We start from the raw sequence: 15780 nt of genomic DNA, 5'->3' as shown, positions 1-15780 counted from the left end.
ACTTTTATTCGTAATTGGTGTTTTCCGCAAAAAGGTTTTATGAAGTTTTTCTCTTGGAGTAGCTCCATGCGCATGCATATTATACATAATAGAAATGTTCTTGTTAATATACAATATTTCGTAGTAAAAATTATACAGCTCCACATTTATTCGTTTGAAGTAGTGGAAAATATTTCCAAAATTTGAATGATCGTAAATCAAATGCTCAATAATATATCGTCATATGAAGATTTATCAAGGTAGTTGCCGTAGTGGAATACGTGCATAAAAACCATCATATAATATATGCGTCTCGTAGGAGACCACAAATCAAAGGAGAAGCTTGTATGTATGCCCCAAGTTTTAAAGTTTTAAATCTACAGAAAAAGTAAAACCTATTAGAAAATATGTGTGTGCATAGATATGAATTTCGTTAAATATATTTGTTATAAAATTCTTTGTTAACTCAAAGATTATTACAGATGAGCCGATAGATTGTTTTCAGCGCATAAACCGCATACTTCAGTTCCTTAAAAACTAAAAATACAATAATGGTTTCAGAAAGTTTTTAAAGAAAATTTTAAAAAGTAAGAAGTAAAGTTAATATTAAATTATGTGGAGCTGAAAGCTAAAGCATACAAAGCAAAACAATATATATATAACATTTAAACTTCAATATTAAGAAATGGTGTTGAGATTAAATTGTCGGAAACTGTGATACCGAAAGTGATGAAGGTTCATTTGCTAATAAGAAACATTGACATTTGAGAAACTCAAGAGGTGAGTTTCCTGTGATTTATGCGTTTGACATTATCGTCTGTCTCTGACTCAAACGAGGCTCTAAGCTACTTATAAGTAGGAAACGCCAATTGATAACTTTATAACTCCGTTTACCTTTGGTCAATTAGTTTAGCTCATAATTTAAATTTTGTTTGCACTTGTACACAAAACAAGACCCAGAGAAAGTATTCTTAGATCATCGCTGGTGGTTGCACTGGATTTTCCCTTTGAACTGTACTTATGTACATACATAAATATAAATATTTTAGTACTTACAACTTATCAGTATTACACACTGTCCACCATGTAGGCAGTTTATTGAATCGGCCGGTTACGCAGTCATTGGTTCACATCGCGCTCTCTGTTAATTCGTTTGCCTCCTAACAGATGTTTCACTCGTATCGGTGGTAGTCTATTATTTAGAGTGAACGCTTCAATTTCTGATTTAAATTATCTGAAATAAACAAAAATGTGGGTTCTCCTTCTGACGTATTTGAGTCAGCACATGCTGACTGGCTGTCGTCGCAAGCGAGCGGGCAGTGCACACCTTGCTCATCACTTGCATTAACATAACGCGTTTCTAATCAACGAACGTGTGTCATTGGAGGAAAAGTTTATGAACACTTGAACGCGTGAAGAAGTAGAAAAAATTGCCTAGGCTTTGCACAAAAATATACATAAACATGTGCCCACATATTGTACAATTACGTTACGATATCTTAGTTATAATTATGAATTGCAAATACCGAAAAGAGGGGTCCTCCTTCAGTTGTGGGTTTTTTACTTATTTTTCGAAAGTAGTAGTGGCGTCGTTAAAATAAGTGAATCACATTACTAGTAAATTGTTTTGATCCAATTTTTACTGACGGAAGAGATTAGTTAAGTCAGGTGTCACTTTTTAAAAAAATTGCATGAGATCATTTGGAAACATTTGAGTGTTTCATAGTGTCCTGCCTAAAAAGTGTTAACATGAAAAAGTTATTTAAAAAATTCAATATTTCAAAATGTTTATTTCGTGGGAGATCACCATAATAGAAGTATAGTAAGGTAGAACCGTCAAGAGGTACCTATAAAACTAATAAGTTGAATTAATTAAGGTGAATAAAATAAATTATTCGATTATATGTATATGAAGAATGTTAAGGAACAAAATTAATGACTTGAAGATTTTATATGATGGTTTTCTTAATTTTTTTATTTCATTTTATATCTGAGCAGCCATTACAACTGCAGACCATTTTATTTTTTTATTCTTTTGGAAAGATCAAACATGCATTTTGATTCAAAGCCAAACTTAAGCAAAAATTTGAAATTTGAAATGGATTTCTATATGTGGCATGCTCTGTGGTAAAAGATTCAATAATGTTTGCAAACTCTGGCTTACTATGTTTATATCTTAGGTGACCGCATAAGATGAGTACATATCAACCATGAAAAATCTTCTCATAAAAAAGCTCGGAGAAGGTATGAAACTTTAGGTCCTTCCTTTGGTCAGTTAATTCAAAATAATTTAAACTTTGTGATGTATCAGAAATGTGTCTGAATTTCTAAGCTTATCCCTGCATGAAAATACCCCTCTCGAAATGGTGGGCTTCTCATGAATTTAGTACCAGAACTAGTCCATGCTCTTTCCGTGACTGTAACTTAGCTCACTTTGCTGCTGAAGTGAAAGACCAGCGATTCATTGTGTATACTTGTCGCATTGTCAAACGAAACTTGAACAATGAAGCTTCAACCAGCTTCTTTGGCTATGGTTTCCTACAAGTATAGTAAACAGATATTTCAAGATTTGCACTCTTGTTGTTGTTCCACATTTCTTAACGACTCCCGCCGTCAACAGCCGAATTGCTGTTGCTGTATTCGGAGAGGTGAAAGGTCAAAAATGTGCATCGTAATATACTACATAAATAAACAACAACCAAAACTAAAATAAAAATAGTTCATGGAGAAAACACCTTGAGAAGGCTTCATTTGAAAAAGAAGCCATAAGTTGAAGAAAAAACTGATGAGAAGGGATGCGCTGTGACGATTTACAAAGCCCACTTAGCCACGAAGCACATTCATCTGCTGCCATACATGCACCCATTACGCTTGTTGTTGAAAATTGCGGAAATAAGTAATTGAAAGCGAGACCAAAACGAAAAAGATTTCAACTTTTTAGCACAGCGACTGGTACTGTTTCCCCGTTCTATAAATGCAACCTATCTCATTGGCTATCTACGGTGAATGAGCCGAAGGTTTAATGACATAAAACACATTTAGCTCCATACCTTGCTTTATAAGAAAATGAGCTGCCACACATAAAAGGTGAACCGCGACAAAAAGTAGTGGCATTTGCAGCGACAAATCAATTGCTTGGGAAGAAACGTTAAAAATTCAAATGCGCGGAAGATGAAAAAAAAAATTGGAGAATAGCTCAAAACGGCTGCTTATTTTTTCCTTTTACTCGAAGGCATATATGACATATCTATGTATGTATAATAGTATAGAAATAATAACCATATACATACATAACACATATTTATTTATCGCATATGCCCATCTAAGCTGGTCACTTGCCATATGTCTATGAAATTTTAGTCAATTTTGTTATTCTCTTCCTCAAAACTATCCTTCCGTTGCAAATTTCACCTGTTTTATTCAAACTTCAAACACTCTAGCAACAAGTTAGAAATGTGATGCTGCCTGCTGTCGAAACACGGTTGCACCAGATTTACATAAGCACACTTTGCGGTGCAACAAACAGGATGCAACTGGGTACATAGGAGCAACTGCATATCAAATTTCAAATAAAATTTAAGTGAATGTGCACTTGTGTGGTGCGAGCAAAGTGACTCAAATTGCAGCATTAATGTTGTTTAAGGACACACATCAGAAAACAAACGAAGAGCAAAAAAGTAAAAGTGTTTACTGACCCACCAGTGTATTAAAATGCTATCGTAAATATGCGATTCCGGCCAGACATATGCGATCATGATAATGGAGAAATTATTTAAAAATCCCGGAACTTACCTGTTCTTATGGAAATCTCGCTGTTTCATTGTGCAACTATTTGAATTGGCTGTCATCACAAGAATACGCTCATTCAACAGGATGTGCGCTTGACCCATTAATTAAATAAAAATCCATTCATCTTCTCTGAGATACTGACTTGATGATGGCAAGCAGCCTAAGAAATAAAATAAAACTGAAGAACGATATGTGTAAATACAAATATAGACAAAACCGTGCATCTATTTATATATAGAAATGCATACTGGTATATAAAATATTTCCCACTGATTTATTAAATTCGAGTTCTTCATTATTTGCCGCGCTCCAATATCCTTTTACGCAATCCACTGACCAAACCATTATTGTTGTAATGACACCCAGGTGGTTGTTTTAATTGATCTAAGTATATATATACAAATATATATGTATATGGGTATAAGGAAAACCATAACGCATTGAACTGGTGCCGCCTCAACAATAAAAGGTAGTGAAAAATGTGGGTCAGTTTGTGGATGGAATTTGGCAATAGATAGTTTTCTCACAGGTAAATGCGTAATTCATAAATTTCTCATGAAAATAAACAGCAACATAACGCAGAGTAATAAGAAAAAGTGAAAAGGTTAGCACCCATGTCATTATTGGCGCAAAATTGTTGGGTAATCGTTGAACCTTCTTTCATGCAAGTAAATTCAAAAGCAAATGCGACAAGCTATTTCTTTCAAAGATACAACGTGCGTTCGCCGAAGTTCATACATTTTACGGGATTCTAGTCAGTGCTGAGCTCCAGTTTGAGTAGATGAACTGGCGAATACAAAAACAAAAATTAAAATTTTATAAATACAAATGTTGTTGTATGTTGTTGTATGTGGATTTTTACTTTCCCATCAAGCATTTGCATTCAACTCAGCAGCCGCTCCTCTTCCTCTTGCACACTTTCGAAAGCCACCGCAATCCTTTTGTGTATGTATGTAAGTACGCATGTGCGACTTTTGCTTCACTGCACTTGCTCAACATTTCACCAGTTTCCCACACATGCAAGTAATTTTGAATAGTAATCATAATAAACGTTTGTAGTCATGAGCGTATATCCTGTGAAAGAATACAAATACTGCGAACATAACCGGTGGCTGCTACAATTTGTTGTATTTTCTTTGTTGTATGTGGGTTGCCTATTTGTTATTCCTATGAAAGGATTGCAGGTGACAATGTATTTTTATACCGTCAATACGTTTAAGATCCTTGTATGAAGGGAGATATGATGGATGATGTGTGTGAAAATTGATATTAATGAATCTGCTTTTTTACATTTACCATGTTAGATTTGCTTTCTCAGTTGCTGCAATGCGACGTAGTTTGGTTGTAATTTAATATAACTTTATGTGTCCTTCGCGTGCTTAAGTTCGTGTGTGAAACGATTTCTTTTATTTTCATAGACATAATTGTTTTTAAATTTCCAAACTTACAGAAAATTGTAAATTTGGAAATCATTATACATATATGAACCAGTTTGGTGGGTTTTTAGTTTGATAAACAAATTTGTTGCACACTTTTGGGGTTCTTCTTCTTAATTGGCGCGGTAACAGCTTTCGCGTATTTAGCCGAGTTTAACAAAGCGCACCATTGTTAATCTCGAAATCATAACTGTCAATAGTGACGTGGGTGCCGATACGCGAGAGCGCCGACTGTTTGTCCTCGTTCACCACCAGACCTATTCGCTTTGCCTCTTTATCCAGTTTGGAAAAGGCAGAACTAACAGCGCGGTTGTTAAGGCCGATGATGTCGATATCATCGGCATACGTCAACAATTGTACGCTCTTATAAAAAATGTATGTATTCGGCCTCTTGTTTTTTCTTTCTGATAATACGTCTCTCTTCTTTTCTTAGCTCTCGGTAGTGATCCCACATGGCTCGCGTTGCTCCCTATCGCAGCGTGGCTCTATAGGCAGCATCTTTGCTTTCTACGGCAGCATGACATTCCTCGCCGGAATCCGATTTCTCCTTCAGCGGCGGCACTTATAGAACGAGAAATGTTCCGCCATTGCTCGTGCATGCCGGATTGTTGAATAGAACTCTCTATGAGCAGGAGTGACAGTCAAGTGGCGAATCTTCTGTCTGTCTGTTCTGTGAGACCAAAAATTCCCTCCTTGCCCACCCTGGAGTTGAAGTCGCCAAACACGACTTTGTTGTGCCGGAGGCAGCGCTCATAGAAACATTCAAGGCGCTCATAGAACGAATCTTTAGTCGTATTGTCCTTCGTCGGGGCGTGGGCGCAAATGTAGAGACGTGGTCCTATGTTTTTCTTGCATGGACTTCTACATATGGAACCATCCTCCCTCCATCTTTTGTTGTTATGCAAGTAAAATAATCGTTGAAAAAGTTGTAAAAGGAAGAAGCGATTGAAAATTTCTCATACCTCCAATATCTACAATTAGTGTAATTTAACAAGTGACATTTTCATTAACAGTATGTATCTCATCTAGGAAAAGCTTTTTGAAAAATTGTTTATTGTTTGAACGCACCACAAATCCCTACGAAATTTGTATGTCAATAAAGGATACTACTTGTCAACACACTTAGGACAACACAAAAATTTTAAATACGTTGATGATCATTATCACAATCTAAAAGATAGATTTTTAAAACATAAAGATTGGCTTTCAAACACTTTTTCCCGATAATACCTCGGGCCTTGACGATGCTATACTAAATTTAAAAAAAATTCTTATTTCATGAAGTGAGGGCTTGAAGGAAATTTTGAATAAGTTCAGATGGAATTAGATATATTTTCTCAACATGTTCCAATTTTTAAGCGTGTAAATTATGAGATTCCTTGGTGCACGAAAGGACTTAAACATCATAAAAATTTGAGAAATAAGTTTTTTAAGAAGTTCAAGTTAACTAACGAAACCCGCTATTATGATTTTTTTATCATCCACAGGAATAATTTTCGTACTTTAAATAAGTCTTTGTATAAGAAATACATTCACAAATTTGAGCTTAATATAAAACGTAATTCGAAGAATTTTTGGCGATATATTAAATCGATTAAAAAGGCCTCTTCTATTCCTAATTCTGTTTTTTATAGGGGCGTAACTGCCTACTCTGTCAGTGATGCAGCGAATTTATTTGCTGATTTCTTTTCATCTTGACTTTGGGTCGCTTGTTCTATCAGATGATGAGGGATTGTTAAATATTAAAAACTCTGCTCATTCGGATGTAGACGGGCTTTCTGTAACTTTGTTTAAAAATTTTCACTCTTTGGCGCAACCTCTTAAACTAATTTTTAACAAATCCTTGGCTGAAGGAATATTTATCGATGATTGGAAGCTGATTTCAGTCACTCCTATTTTCAAAAGCGGTAATAAAAGCGATATTGTAAATTACAGACCAATTTCCAAATTATCTGCTGTATCTAAACTTTTTGAATGCGTTGTTAAAGACATGTTATATTTTAGCGTTAAACATCTAATTAGTCCTCGACAGCATGGTTTTGTAGCTGCAAGATCTACGTTATCTAACTTATCCGTTTTTTCTGATAATTGCCATGCAGGCTTCCAGAATGGTTTCCAAACTGAATCGATATACACGGATATCTCTAAAGCCTTTGACAAAATCTCTCATACATTTTTAATAACTAAATTAGCTTGACTCGGTTTTCATTCTACTTTAATTGGATTCGGTCCTATTTAATAAAGATATGCTGCACTGTAGTTATCGATGGACTTTCTTCGAAACAGTACATTGCCACCTCTGGTGTACCTCAGGGTAGTATTTTAGGACCTTTGTTGTTTGTTTTGTTTATTAAAAATGTTCGTGTTTTTCCTTCGCTAATTTCTTCTCTATGCTGATGATCTAAAAGTGTACGTTAAAAAAAGAAATTCTAGTGTAATATATTATATATAATATATATATTAATATACAATAATATATTTTCCTGGTGCCTTATGAATAGTCCATTTCCTAATATTGAAAAATGTCACAAAATCTCATTTGCTAAGCTTCAAAACCCCCTTTATACCTCTTATCATCTCAATTATACATATCTTGCTTCGTCTGATGTGATAAAAGATTTAGGGGTTTTCTTTGATTCAAAGCTAAATTTTATCACGCACCTAAATTATGCCATTTCCAATTCTCTTGCTATGCTCGCTTTTGTTAGACGTCACTCATCGCACTTCACTCTCTTTCCATTAAGTGACAAAGGTACTTTTCAGGCAGTATCATTTATCTTTGATCTCATTAATAGACAAATTGACTGCCCGATCCTTCTAGAAAGAATACAGTATAATCTTCCTTGCAGAAATTTTCGCCGTTGCAGAATTTTTCGTGGTGGCTTTAGTAGGACATTATATAGTGCCAATGCGCCTCTCGTTAGAACGTTGTCTGACCTTAATTCTCTCGTCTCCCTCTTGGATTTAGACTTTTCTAGGGCCAAACATTTATTTCAAATGCAATTAATAAACTACTTTCTTGTAAGAAATCTAAATAATACCTAGTATATATTTGTTATTTTAGTTTCTTAAGTCTTAATTTTGTTAATAACTTCTATTGGATATATTTTTAGCAATTTAATGGTTTCTTATGTTGCTAATCTAAGTTTTCTACACTGTTTAGTATTAAATATTGTAAATTTGTATTTTCGGTCTGAAATTTATATCTTAAATGTCTGTTCTGAATTTTGTTAGACATTAAATAAATAAATAAATACATATAAATAAAATCGTTGATATAAAATATTTTGCAATATGTACTCCGAGGAAAGGCAAACAAAAACAAGTTTCAAAGCAATTGAACTGTGGCTACAAGACACACTGCCGAATATCAATAATTTCCCATAACAACTTGCGAGGATGAAATATCATTTTCATAATTTCGTCGGCTTAAAGCATATTTAAAAAGTACGATGTGAAAAGACCGTTTGTATAGGGAAGGACCGCCGTAGTCCGCCGCCGTAGCCGAATGGGTTGGTGCGTGATTACCATTCGGAATTCACAGAGAGAACGTTGGTTCGAATCTCGGTGAGACACCAAAATTAAGAAAAACATTTTTCTAATAGCGGTCGCCCCTCGGCAGGCAATAACAAACCTCCGAGTGTATTTCTGCCATGAAAAAGCTCCTCATAAAAATATCTGCCGTTCGGAGTCGGCTTGAAACTGTAGGCCCCTCCATTTGTGGAACAACATCAAGACGCACACCACAAATAGGAGGAGGAGCTCGGCCAAATACCCAAAAAGGGTGTACGCGCCAATTATATATATATATACATATATAGGGAAGGAATTGAACAAAAATTACTGAAAACAAATGACTAAATGTCTTTTTTCGTGCCACAGTAATTTGAGTTTAATTTGTTTCCTTTTTTATTATGAATTTTTTCATAGAGAATTCAATCTGTTTTTATGTTTATCGTTACAGTAGAGCGCCGATTATCCGAAACAATTGTTCGGTGTGTTCGGATAATCGATTTTTCGGATAAACGAACATTTGCGAAATTCCAGTACTTTGTTGAGGGTAGGGTAATAAAACACGTCATTGGATTAGGAATACATGTTATGTATGTAATGCTTTTTAATGATACACTAGAGTGCAGTACATATTATGAATAGACACATACACAATAAAGTAGGGATTGCACATATCGACATACACAATAAAGTAGGGATTGCACATACGGATACATAAATACATATGTCTAAACATTTTTTAGTTAAATGACTTAGATGTGATAATACATAGTACAAAACTAATCTAAAAAAAAGTCCAACATATTTGTTTGCTTTAGTTTTGAGACTCGTTTTTTTGCCGCCAAATCTCTTAGGCGTTTTAAAGACAGCAACTGCAGTCTCAAAGCATTTAAAGGCTTCTTCATTGGACAGACATTTTTCAGCGGAGACGATGTCATCACTAATTTCGTCTTCATCGTCGTCATCTTCAGGAACATGAACCTGTGCTATTATATCGTCGTCTGTCAACAATTCGTAGCCAGGATCATCCTCGTCAAATTCTAGCTATTCATGCACGTTTTCTTGGTCACATTCTTCAAATCCTGAAACCTTTTTCATCAACTCAACCATTTCTGAAACAAAGTTTTCATTTGTTGGTTCTTCAGATGTAGGGCTAGCTTCGGATTCAACTGCTGGACAAAGCTTATTCCACGATTTCTTTAGAGTAGTCGCTTTAACAGAAGGGTGGGCTACCTTCTGCTGCCATATAAACAGCATCCTTCAAGAATTGTTTTATCTTCCTCTTGGCCGATTAGGACACTACGAAGCAACGCTTTTCTGTAGTAACGTTTGAAGGCTTCGATCACCCCCTGGTCCATAGGTTGAAGGACTGAGGTTACATTGGGTGGCAAGAAAATCACCTTGAATTTTCCACCTTCTCTCTCAAGTGAAAAGTTTGAGGGATGACTTGGAGCACTATTAATCACTAATAAAACATTTCCAGTGTCTCCAGTTTCTATCTGATGTTTTTTAACCTCTGGAATGAATACAGCGTCATACCACTCGATAAATACTTGAGTGTCCATCCATTGGTTTTTGTAAATAAGCGGCAGTTTTTTTATTCCTTTGAAGCATCTTAGATTCTTAGATTTTCCTATGATCAGCAAAGGTATTCTATGTGTGCCCGTATTGTTTCCACATACTATGGCTGTTATGCGGGATTTGCTTGCTTTGAATCCAGGCGCTGCCATTTCTTTTTTAGAGACAAGGGATTTGGTCGGCATTCTCTTCCAGTATAACGTCTGCATTGTAGACGTTACTGTCCTTATAACACTGCTGTACAATCAAACTCTTAAAACCTTCTTTGAACTTTTCAGCAGCTTCAATGTCAGCTGACAGCTTTTCCCCTTGAATATCTAGCTCTCTAATTTCGTGCCTAGACTTGAATCTTTTGAGCCAACCAGTAGATGCTTTAAAATCATTGTTGTTTTCGCAAATCAAAGGAACATTTATTGGTTGACCTTGAGCACGTATCTGCATCAACCATGAGCAAACTGCAGTGTCTAGGTTTTGATTTTCTGCCATTTTCATTGTTTTTCTATGCAAGCTTCCATCTTCACTGTCCACCACGCAAGCAAACTTTGTGATAGATTCACTGTTTTTTTAATGTCAGTTATCGTTGGATTCCCAACACCAAAATCGAGCTAAACTTGATCCACTTGCACCTTTTTTTAATCGTTCCAAAATTTTAAGTTTGTCAGAAAGACTAAGCACAACTCGTTTACCTTTCGGCATTGCTAGGAGTCACACAGCACAAAAAAAACACAACACGGACCGTTAAAACAACACTGAAGTCAGTCAACGTCAATAGAGAAACAAACTGAATAGACGGATCCGTACTTCTGCCGGCCGCTCGTGTTTTAATGAGAGATTGCCCAAACCAAACTGTTGGCGTCGGATGCGCATTCCATGCGCATTCGTTTCGCGGCACGATAATACCACCGACGCTGTTATATAATATTTAGGAACTGCGATACTAACTTAAATTCATAAAGCGCGTGACAGAAAGCAAGTATGTATATCTTCTGCTCAAATATGAAGGAGACGGTATCAATAAAACGGTCCGCGGATGACATATGGCAAAAATAAATTTTTTGTTTTTTGGTAAGACTGTTATAAGCTTACATGGCAAATTTCAATGTGATATGTCACATAGTTTGTTTTCTGTGCTACTGTAAACAAGTCAAGCTCGAGTGTGTTCTTCGAATTTAACGATGGAAATTCAAGTTGAACAAAGAATTTGTTTGAAATTTTGTTATTCCAACAAAATTTCGGCTTCAGACGCCTTAAAAATGTTGCAGACAACCTATGGGGACTCTGCTCTATCGCGTGCACGTGTTTTCCAGTGGTACAAATCGTTCAAAGAGGGCCGTACATCGGTTGAAATTTTGCCTCATGAACGTCGTCCAGCAACATCAGTAAACGACGAAAACATCGGAAAAGTAAAGGAAATTGTGCTTGAAAATCGCATAAATCGCAAAATTGGTTAACGCTGAATATTATTTAGACGTTTTAAATCGTTTGCGCACATTCGTCTTAAAAGGAAGGAATTGTAGGACAACAAGTCATGGTTCTTGCATCACGATAATGCACCAGCTCACACATCACGTCTTGTTCGCGATTATTTGAACAAAAATAATGTTAATATCGTTCCGCAAGCACCGTATTCGCCTGATATGGCTCCATGTGACTTTTTCCTGCTTCCCAAGCTCAAGTTTTCCTGCTTCCCAAGCTCAAGTTTTGAGACAATTGAAGTCATAAAAGAGAATTCGAAGAACACACTCGAGCTTGACTTGCTTACAGTAGCACAGAAAACAAACTATGTGACATATCACGCTGAAATTTGCCGTGTAAGTTTATAACAGTCCTACCAAAAAAAAAAATTATTTTTGCCATATGTCATCCGCGGACCGTTTTATTGATATGTACAACGCTGTCAATACCTATGAGTCATGTTCTAAATATAACATGCTATCGATGAAGACACGGAAAATGCCAAAATTATGATGTTCCCTTGCGTCGCTCTCTGAGACATTTCTATTAAACGTTTCTATTTAATTTGTACATACTTTTTTTATTCTTTATAATCGAAAAAGGCGTCATGTTTCCTTTCGGTTAACCGACGTTTCGGATGACCGGCTTTCGGATGATCGACGCTCTACTGTATATGCATACCAGAATACGTATGTTTATTTTTAATTTTTTCTAACTTGTTATAAATAAAGTATTGAAAATACTATTCCCCCTACGAAAACAAAAATCCTGGCTGCGCGCTTGACAAGTGTATATACACACGTACGTATTTTATCTCTACCAATAATAACAACTCCAATACGTTTATGTGATGAGTATTCTACCAAACAGTTTTCTCGGTGAAAACTTCATCTACCTGCTGTCAAAGTACGGAACAACACTTGGCACAAGGCAAATTCAGTTAACACACAAAATGAAATACATTAACGCTATTAGTATCTTAGCATTGTCCAGTTTTAATCCTTTCACTTCATGAGAGCCTTTTCTAAACAGAAATATAAGGGAGTTCAGTAACTCGCACAAAAACTGAACCTAAAGAAACAAATAATTTAAAAAAATCTAGCATGCTTTGAAAAGTGAAAAGGTGACTTCCAAATTCGCCGCTCGCAATCAGATAGCCAAACAATATTGTTATTGTTCGCATCTTTGGCACTTGCATTACTTTCTTCTTTCTTATGTGCATAGGAGTATGTGGGAGAGGTGCCCCAAGAACATAGATATAACTACAGCAAATTTCAACGAAGGGATAACAATTTTGTTTTGCGATTATTGTTCCTATTATTCGATAATGGGCCGTGGGTGAAACTAAAGCATTCAAAACAACTTACATAAAAAATATTGGTGATCCTCCTTCTAAAATTGAAGGAATCGTTTTACTTTGTGAGGATGTCAGTTAGAAATTTTCTATTGCATTATTTTATTTAAGTAAGATTCAGGTAGAAATCCTATCTTAAGAATATCGCGTGTCTTTGGAATTCGATATCAGTGTCCTGTATTTTATTTGTTATTTTCTGTTTTGTGGTCTACTCCTATACACCCATTTCCTGTAAAACTAATTCGTACACATTCCCCCTCAACTCAATGTAACACGTAGATATAGCACACATTCACTTTCATTTTTATTAGTACTCGCATTTGTAAAAGTATTTGCGCTATTATTTTAATTTGCGGTTTGGTTTCGTTTTTCAGTTATGAAAGTGAAATTATTTCCCTCACTCAATAATGGCGTTACTACATAGAAAAATACGTGATATATGTATATGACATGCACGTATACATACATGCAAGTGCTTACATGCATATTTACATACATACACGCTTGAAACCACCACTCTTAGTGCAGCATCTTGCAAATGTCTATATATTTGTGAATTAAATAGCTAACTCCTTTTGCGTTTTCTATTTTATTTTTCTATGCATTTTTACAGTTTTGAGAGCTAAACGATGCTGAAATTTTAGTTCGAACGAAATTTATTTATTATTTGCAGTTTGAGGATGTAACAATTACCAGAATGATCCTGTGGTAAGCGATAAGTTGTATTAAAATATATAAAAAATATCCATCAACAAATTTTGTTCAAAACCGTCTATTTATGGCCAAAAGTTGCAACATACGTATATTGCATGTCGTGTTAACCCGTTTAATGGCGGCTTGTCCAGTTCACGCACACATATACATGACGGCCATTGACATTTACTAAGAGTCCCCACCGTTGACTCTTGGAGCTATTAGTGTCACCAATCAAACAAGTGCGCCTGTGTGGCCTTGAACCCGAGCACCAACTCGTGCTTTTCTTACTCAAGTGCTCTCATCCTATGTATTGCAGCTCGCGAGCAAATCACTCTTTCACGAAAAAGGGGAACGAATGAGATTCTCTATTTTCCTCTCCCGTATTTCTACCCCTTTCTGGAGTTTCAGCGAACGACTCAAAAGTATCTTATTACTTTTGTTGCTAAAAGGGTTTGAGTGGCATGTGAGTAAGAGTAAATATAAAAGTGAGAGAGTTCTTTTACTGAGCGAAAGTGAAAGTGGTAAACAAAAGTAGTCAGCGACACATCCATATGCATATATGATATGTGTACGTGGTATCATATACTGGTGCGTGACAGAACAGAAGGTGAAACAAAGAGATTAAATTGCTCTCTCTTTGTTCGCATTAAAGTTGCCAACACATGTTACTGTGTATATTCATTCTACACATATGCGATTTGGTGTATTTTTAAGTTTCTGCTTTCATAAGTGCTTGCCAGCCTTCTCGCTTTTTATTTTATCTTCTCTTATTTCCTCAGAAAACTCTTTTATTTTAACTCCTTCTTTGTCGCATACATACATATATACAAATGTACATACGTATTTGACATTTCTCGCTGTACAAAACACATGCATATGTGTAGAGTTGGGTAGGCGGAGTTTGATCGATATAGTCAATAGAGGCACTTACTTAAGAGGCACGTATAATTGAAAATGGAGTAGACTTTTAAGAAAGTCTGGAAGGAGCAAATATTGCACATTCGAGAGTCAAATCTTTGTTGATATTACATAGACATGAAATTGTATCATACATATTACTTTTACGTAATGTTGCACTTGTCATAACTTTTGAAATTATTATTAATTATTTTAATTACTGGTGTTGCATTTTGCTAATATATAAAATAATTCGTCTACTTCATTAGTACAATAAATGCACAAATTAACTTAAATACATGCATACATATGTATTTACCCTGTAGGGAAATCCACTGGTTCGCCCCTACTGAATATAGAGCCACTAATAATTTACGTTCCTTCTCTTCCTTATATAAAAGGGTTTTTCTTTTGCGAAAAAATTGTCATTTCATTATAAGGCAACATTACTTGTGTACACTGATAAATTAAAATTAACTAACAAAATAAGAGGATTCCATGAATTTTAATAATAATAAGCCACTCATTAGCAAAATATATTGACAAATAATTAAAAGTGTGCATTTGTGAAATTTCACAGAAGTGAATGCTTCCTTTTTAGTAGTAGAAAGATAATTTTTCACAATTTAACCTGTTTTAATCCTGTTAAATTAATTATACATTTATTCAAAGTTATTTTCGGTCTTTTACAATTAGGTACATGGACATATTCTGTACATATACTGGCAATGCACTATAGTTTAATGTTAGCTTTTCGAGACGATAGCAAGGAATGTGGGAAACTACTACGAAAACAGCAGAACAAATATATGTGCAGTTACATATGTACATACGTATATACTCGGAAATAATGCTATAGTGGGTGAGTATAACGCCATTACCAAATTTAAGACACTTCCTATTAAACAGTCGTTTGTGTGCATATTTATATACAATAATTTTTTGGATTTATTCTATGCCAATAGATATGCATGCCCACATATAATATATACATACATATATGCATAGCATATGTAAGTATGCATTTGCTTAGTCATCGGTCATGCAAAACTTTTGCAGCCAGTGACAGCCGACATCAAAAAG

General features: G+C 35.3%; 1 long non-coding RNA gene across 1 annotated transcript in view; it reads left to right on the top strand.

Moving 5' to 3' along the window:
• Positions 1-15780, top strand: part of LOC129245716 (uncharacterized) — a 61593-nt gene that overhangs the window by 31558 nt on the left and 14255 nt on the right. Inside the window, exon 3 of the long non-coding RNA XR_008582428.1 lies at positions 15394-15559. This is a non-coding gene — a long non-coding RNA (uncharacterized LOC129245716). The remainder of the gene's footprint in view (positions 1-15393; positions 15560-15780) is intronic.

The sequence above is a fragment of the Anastrepha obliqua genome, chromosome 4, assembly GCF_027943255.1.
Source record: "Anastrepha obliqua isolate idAnaObli1 chromosome 4, idAnaObli1_1.0, whole genome shotgun sequence".
In the NCBI taxonomy this organism is placed as follows: Eukaryota; Metazoa; Arthropoda; class Insecta; order Diptera; family Tephritidae; genus Anastrepha; species Anastrepha obliqua.
This window is presented reverse-complemented; position numbering and strand designations above follow the sequence as displayed.